Here is an 8,732-nt window from a genome sequence, read left to right as displayed (position 1 = left end):
ATGCGTCCGAAGCGCTTTTCCGGATTAACCTTCATCAGGAACGCTCAGAGCCGAATATTTGAAAGCCGAAAATGGATAGCAACCGGAACAGTTGAAGAGACGTGTTGAAAGAAGACTTTTTTTTTAAATGTTACTGGTTATGCAGTGATCAATATATCAAGCTGTGAATACAGTTTTATATGCAAAACTGAAATGACCATTACAACACATAAATCAGTTTTCGAAAGCCCGATGCGTTATCCAAGGACAGTGATGCCCAGTCGCTTTCAATGGACACATGTGCATTCTCCGTATTGCCAAGTGTTACTGTTACTTGATTATACAATTAAGTGCTGATTACACAGAAACTCATTACAAATTTATATTTAAGATAACATCATCCATTGCATGTGTTACTCGCCGAAAAAGTATTTCTTTTAAACGAATACCTCGTCATTAATAACGTCAGTTATCGGCAGTGAAACCGATAAAAAATTTTGAAGAAAACGTCCGTGTTTTTGTTTTATATCTTATTACTATTGGTATTATTACATGTACGTTGGTTTATTTGGTTTATATGGTAGTGCATTTGAAATATGACGTAGTTCTTGCATTGAAATTACTCTTTATCTTTATTTTCTTCTTTAATATGATCTTCTTTAATATGCATATCCGCTTCTTGAAATTGTATCGTCTGTTAACAATAACATGTACATTTTTTTCTATTTATAACTACTTTTATCTTAATATTTTACGTATTTGTGTTTCAAACCATAACAATTCAAAAACCGTTTTAATTCGAAATATTAATTTTATTATATTATACAAAAAAATACTTCCAAAAACTTTACTGATAAGCAGATTTTCTATATTCCTCTCAAAAGTTACATGAAGAAATATCGAGGGGGATAGAAAGGTTATCTTACATATCGGGTAATAATTTTTATATGATTGGATATACACATCACGGTTTACGTTTCTTCTTTTCCCATTTTTAACTGTCTGTTTGAAATCCTAACTATAACTCGATGCATTAAATACATTATTTTCAATTGTAATATACCTTGTTTGCCATGTATGTGAAATTAGCAGCCGGTTCGTAATTCGTTATTCGATATTCGATTTTCAATATCCAACCCGCTGCTAGCAGTCAGTTCGATATTCAAAATTAGGTTGAAAATCATAAAAAAATTACTTGATACATTAACATTAAAAGCATGATTTTCATAGTTAAGAGGACTGATAAGGCACATAGGAAATCGTTAATGACCTATTTAAGCCGCCGTAAATTCTCGTTGTCCTCGAAAATAAATATACATGTATTTGTCTTTATGTAATATAGATTTATATCAATAAAACACCCCATTCAAAGATGTACTTTTATAGATGATATTTCTTAAAACACAAACAAATACACACTGTAAAAATTGTAAATAAACTTAAAATTTTAATGTTGTGTCCAAACCGGTTTTTGGGGTGAACACTAAAATATTCAAACAATCTGGAGCCTGAAATATACAAGTGTGGATTCTGATTGTTTGTATATGTAAAGTATGTTTAAATGAACATATGCTTCCCTAGTTTAGGACTTTATTCATTTTAATTTGAAAAAATACAGGCAAGTTTAGATGTTTCTGTAGTGTCCTATATTTTGACTTTAGTAGAACCTTAACAACATCATTTAACTGATGAACTGGTCTTGACCTCATTTAAGCGGTCTCAGGTTTTCACTATATATTTCTATTTTGGGCTTTCCGTAAATATTTCTATTTATATTTCTAAATGTTTCTAGAGTTATATCGGGGTTTTGGTTCAAACACTACGTTATTATAGTTTATTGTTCCTATTTCATCATAATGTTCTTCTGGATAGGTTTCAAGCATAACGTTGACTCTTGTCTTTCGCTTTAGATAACAATACATATTGGAGGCAATGCTGCACATTCCAATTCCCCCAATTATACAACCAATTAATAACCAACAAGAACCATATATACATGGGGATTTATGTTGATTGTCTGTAAATAAATAAAATAGTGAAAATACTTTAATTTCGAATAGTAATATTTTGAATTGCCTAAATCCTCAATAATCTTTATAGTAACAAATGTACTCGTTATTACGATGAAAATGATATGGAAAATCAATATGTGGCACATACTTGTTTTATTTGGTAACTTCCAATTAATTTCAAAACTCAATCATATCACGGTCATTCATTCCGTATAAACTATTATACGAATATGTCACTTTGACAGAAGCAAGAACCTGTCAAAGAGAAAGGATGTTTTACCCTAAAGTGTATTGTTTGTTATTGTTAAGGTATTCTGAGTTTGTAAAGTCGTTGATATCACCAAGCGTCAAAGAATTAAAACGAAATGGGTTTGAGATACACCCAATTTACAATAACCTTGACAAATCTCACTACTAGCCTTGTTAATAGACTGTTCGACTATCTTCTCTTCTACTTGATTGTCTATTATTGTCATTTATGTCCCAATGAATTCTTTAGAAAACTATTTAGTAACACTTCGAATACCAGATAATTAGTTGGCTTGGTCGTATAAACTCGTCATTGAGTTGATAAGTCATTGTTATATCATAAAAAGCCTACAGCTAAATTTCATTTGTCTAACTAGACAGGGCATGATATTGGTATCACTCGTATGTCCGAATTATAAATAAACAATCATTTGAAGAAAATAAAGAAGATGTGGTATAATGGATAACGAGATAAATCTTCACAACAGACAAAATAAAACAGAAATTAACAACTATAGATCACCATACGGCCCTCAACAATGAGCAAATTGTAAACCGCAAAGTCAGCTATAACCAGTAGAAAAGGTTCTTTTTCAGTAATATTATTTCAATATATCTGTTCAACTCCCCCCTCAAAGTTTAAACAACACAAAAGAATTGCATGAACTAATTTAATTGAATTATTATAAAGATATGTATATGGTATACTAAATAAGTGTTTTTACAAATAACCACAAATATAGAAATAGACTTTGAAGCGGATATTTGTCCTAGACCGTCACATTTAGCCATCTCAGTCAATTCACGTGCGTAGGTCGTAGGTTTACGCAAATAGTCTGTCATTACTTTAAAGCATACTTCACACGTATTAAAGTCTGGTTGATATTGAGGTTAATATAATAAGTCTATGTGACGGTGTCCCAAAATAAATCTAAGTGTTTTTTTGGCGAATCTATTGTGGTGCAAGCCACAATTATCCATAGCAAAAGTCTCCCCAGGACGTAATCAATAATTTTCAAATCGATCTAATTCCTGTAAAGCATCAGAAGAAAAGTCAACGAGATGAAATCCATTTGAAGGTCCACCTTTAACATTAAAATCATCAATTCCAAATGGCCCATGAAGGAGGTTTACCGTGTGGATAGCATTGGAAGCATATTGTTTGTACCTCTATAGCCTTTTCCCCTAATGTTGCATGTCCATAAAGTCTATTTCAAGTTGTTTTTATGACAGATGATTCGTTAAAGAAATTTAAAGAATAAGGATTAATTGCAGAGATAGTATTTACATATTCGTCAAATCGTCGTTGATTCTCAGCACTTAAAGCTTCCTTAGCACATACTTTTAACTTTTTGTGTGACATTTGACAGTCATTTCTCATTTGTTTTTAAATTGTAGACAGACTTGCATTAGCAAACGATCATTTGTCGTTACTCCATCCATCAGACAATAACTTACTTCGAATTTCTTTCCCATAAATTGACGGCTTTCGAAATTTATAGTATCTTATAGCCTGAACAATGTCTTCGGAACTTTTAAGCCTTGTTGCGCCATGTTGATATTTTACCGGAGATACAGAACCATCTACTTGGTATTCATCAATGACATTGCGAACCGTATTGTGTGAAACGGCACATTGTTTTGAAATAAATGCAAAAGTATTGTTTCCTGATAAATACATGTCTAGAATAGTCTTTCTTGTTGCAACATTAGCCTTTACAACTTCATAGTATCTTCCAACTGAATTTGAATTTTGCTTGATCATATTACATGTACTGTTCAGCTTTTTACTTCGAGAACCGTTATATATGATTTGTTTTTGTTGTCGTGATAGCTATATTCTTTGTTTTTTTTTCTATATTGCTATCTTATCTATTCGGGTGAACACTTTTTTCATTAATAAGTTTGTTCCACATACATCGACTGTTTAAAGTATAAACAACATTAATTATAAAGTTTGACTTCTATAAATCTTCATAAAATAATTCTAAAACATTTTTTTCTATTGACGTATGTTAATGTATGATACATACAAAAATACACATATTTACGGAAGCGTATTAGCGCCACACATTTTTTTTTTATTTTTCTTCCTATTTTTGCGTTGTAACGCAAACATTTGCGTTATAACGTAAATATTTTGATTTCAATTATTCATTAAGTTTTGTATATATGTTCGTCTGTCATTCATTTCGGATGTGATTTACTAGTAGATAAAAAAAAAGAAACAAACATACAAGGCAAAATCATTATAATAAATATGCATAGGAATAATGGAATAATTGATGTGCAATTATACATAAATTAAGACTGATTTGTGCACCAGAAAAGTATATAATTTAACAAGAAAATAGATATAGTTTAGTATATAGTCATATTAAAATTGAAAGATTAAAAATAATGTCATACAATTGTGAAACCTCCAAGTCAAATAAACAAAATGAATTTCTGCTTTAAAATGAATTAGAATTAAATTTATAACAGTGTGGTCGACGGTAAAACGTTTGTTAGTAATTATACTGAAAAATTCACCTATAACTTGTTTGTCGTTGGCGATGATTTTATGCTCACTCAGTCTATCAGAGGCCTTCAAGTGGGGATTTAAATAATCACTTGTTAACACATTTTGATACATAAAATGAAAATTTCTTTTCACAAATCATTTAAGGAATTTGTCACATAAATATTTTTTTACCATCACTTACTACAGTTTCACTTTTAAGAATGATAATGTTCAGAGCTGATATCAATAAATAACGATAAAAAAAAAGTTTATTCATGTAAAAAAAAAAAACTTTTAAGTAATGGGGACCTGCGTTATTTCACAAAATATCTTATTGATTAAGAGAACAAATCATTTAAGAGTGACCTTCTATTTATTCAATGCTAACCATGTGGGCTTTGTTTGTGAAGAGTTCCAGATGACAAAAAAAATCATTTTTTTGTTGTTGTTATAAACCATAAATCCATCCGTTCATTCAGATATTTGTCAATTTGCCTTGGCTCTTAAGTCCAACACTTGGGACAGGAGGAACAAATGCGTCCTGTATGATTTTGTAAATAGATGCATCTTTTAAAAATAGTCGAAAACAAAATTGTCTGTCCAATGGAAAGGTTGAGGTCAAAAAAAGATGAACGGTGCATTATAGAAACATATATAGAAGCTGGTTGCAAAAGTTGACGACAAGATCTATTTTCAACTTGAGTATGGCCTTATACTATTAACCTGAAATAGATATTTTTTATAGCAATTCCCTTGATACGAATACATGTTGTCTTGGGCTTGTTTTGCTCTTTGGTTGGGTTGTTGTCTCTCTGACAATTCAATTCTCATTCTTATCATAGATATTACTGCATGTACAAAAAAGAATGTGTGGTGTGATAGACAATCATACAAACTCTTTCCAGTGACCAACAGGCGTTAGCAAAATACACACTTTATAGAATGAAAGCTCCAAGAGGTCTTGGCATGTAAAAACAAATACGAAAGTTGAGCGAGAGAAAAACAATAAGGATACCGCATACAAATTAGAAAATGGTCCTCAATATTACTTTTGTCAACTCACTAAGTTGAAATGAAAGATCTCGCGAATTTTAGCCTTTTCAATTGATGTGATGTATGTTTAAAAAATCATGGTTTGTTTAGACATTTAATTCAAGTCTTGGTTTTAAATTATTTGCAAGTAAGTTTAAAGTATTTAAAACAACGTCCAATCCATCTTCAAAAGAAAGAAAAAAATGAATAGACGACCTATAACGCACAGAATATCATGTATGTGTTCCCGGCCGTATGAGTATTTGGACCATACGCGTATGGTCCGGAAAATATTTTATTTGCGATCACAAAATGCACGAAGTCGTCCATTTTTATGTAAATTGGGTCGATTTGAATATTAATAAGATGAATGCGTTTCTGTTGCCAAGTGTTTTTCACAAAGTAGTAGCAGTATAGCAGAACAGTTTTACCAATACAATACAGTAAATGCATGCAAATTTTACAAGGTTTAATCCAAATAGCTTTCTTACTATCCAATAACTTTCAAGTACGAAAAAGACAGGGCAGAAGTATATTTTGTCTATATGTTATGTATTTGCACAACTTTTGAAAGTGGATTATGCATTCGTTCTAAAATAAAAAAAAATTACCAGATAAAAAAGTTAAAAGATGACATTATTCGACAATCGCAATTGTTAAATATCGTTGACGTCCGAAAAAGATAATCAATCAAAATATGCACTGCAATTTTTAAAGCCAGTAAGTCATTCTTTTTCATGATTAGTATTTCGAATTATTTTATTTAGGCGTTGAGAACCTTTGGTGACCCCACAGTTTAAATGTCTATACTAAGGACGTCGTGATCTATGGGCGTTATAGACGAACATTCACCTAATCTGTCCCAGTCAATGGGAAATTAAAGTGCACCAATCAATGTCCACAGCCACACTGTTACGAATACGATTCTATTAATAAGGAAACATCTTTTTTAAGCTCAGAATATGATCAAGATTCTTTGATAGAAAGTCATTGAATTTTCATTTCAATATAATGAAGTATTTTTAAGTTGCTTGGGTAGCAATTTGAATAGAGAGAACATAATTTTATTAATAAAACATCTTCATTCTATACATGTATTGCCAAAGGGTAGCTTGTTTGAATCTAACCTACTTTACACAATTCTCAAACGAGAGTTACTTTGGAAGTATATTTATATTCGGTTATAGCTATATTGGCAGGGTTGATTTTTTTCTTAGGTATAACCTCAATGTACTCAATTTTCTTTGTAATATATACTAGTAGTAACATGGATACCGTTTTTGGGGACCTTTAAGTTTGTTGTTCAGTGTGAGCCAATGCTCCGTGTTGAAGACCGTAATTCGGCCTATGATGGTTTACTTCTACGAATAGTGACTTAGATGGAGAGTTTTTTTATTGGCACTCATACCACATCTTCTTATATTATTCTGCTCACTATTAGTCATTGATATGATATAATTATTCAAGAATTTTACTTTGTAATTACCACAAAGGTTATAAATTTTAATATATACAGCCTCCTCGATCAATAAATACTATTTCCTTTGAATCTTAAATAAAAAATCAGATAAAATAAATGTTTGCGTTACAACGCAAAGGTTTGCGTTATATTGCGTTGTAACGCAAATGTTTGCGTTATAACACTCAATAAAAAGAGCATGTCTTAGATCTTCATACAAGGGACAATTTAAAAGTACATGTTTTTCATCCTCTAAAATATTGTAGTTAAACCAGACTCTTTCGTCTAGATTTTTTTTTCATATCGACCAGTTTCAATTTTTAATGGTGCTACACCACATCTAAACTTTGAAAAAACACTACGATGGCGCTGTGGCATTTTCTGTAGCAAATATTACTCAGTGTTATAATAGATATAGAAAGATGTGGTGTGAGTGCCAATGAGACAACTCTCCATCCAAGTAACAATTTAAAAAGTAAACCATTATAGGTTATAAGTATGTTTAAAAAGTTTATATGTTCTCAATTTACAACCGGTACTATATGAAAAAATTCTTGTACACCAGTCTTTTTTATAATTAAAATTCAAACGAATGGGCAACAACTGTCATATTCCTGACTTGGTACGTATACATATAATTATATACAAATGTAGAAAACCGTGGATTGAACCTGGTTTTATAGCGCTTAACCTCTTACTTTTTACAACAGTCTCATTAAATTTCGTTATATTTACAATGATGTGTATTTGATATCAAATTACACTGGCTGTCTGGATAATGAACAATAGTACATTCAAATTGACAGTTTTGAAATGCTTGGCAAACTTTTATAATTACTTATAGCGGACAATAATAATAATGCTGGCTTGTACTATACAATGCTTCTTGCATCCATTTCACATATATAATCCGTCGTCATTTCTTCTTATGTTAGAAAAAGTGTGTAAACATGAAGACTTGGTACAGTGAATATCGATAGGCAAACCGTCGTTTTCAATAATGTCTGCTGCTGAAGGATTGATGTTCCATGGACATACAATAGTTATGCTTATGTCTTCATCCGTTGTTATTTGATTTTATTTTTTAAAGAACAAGACCGGTGCATCTGTTTAAAAAAAATATCATGACAACTAGCGAATTTAGCAGGAAATGAGATACATATAATGAAAAGATATATTTATATTAAGCATATATAAGCTGAATGTTTAATTATTTCCTGCATGAATAGATATATGTGGTAACACAGATAAGAGTACCACCACAGAGATGTAAATCGGATGTGCGTAAGGTCAATGCCGTGACTATGGAACTTATGTGGAACTCTGATATTACTTTATGTTGTTTTATTATTACGTAATGATATTTTGTCTTTACTTACTATGGTTTTGACATTACGTAATGATGTTTTAATATAACTCAGTATGGAATAGTCATTACTTAATGATATTTCGATATTACACGATATGGTTTCGTATTGACCTGATATAGTTTTGTCAT

This window comes from Mytilus trossulus, chromosome 14, assembly GCF_036588685.1.
Source record: "Mytilus trossulus isolate FHL-02 chromosome 14, PNRI_Mtr1.1.1.hap1, whole genome shotgun sequence".
NCBI classification, from domain to species: domain Eukaryota; kingdom Metazoa; phylum Mollusca; class Bivalvia; order Mytilida; family Mytilidae; genus Mytilus; species Mytilus trossulus.
Note: the sequence above shows the minus strand (reverse complement) of the source record.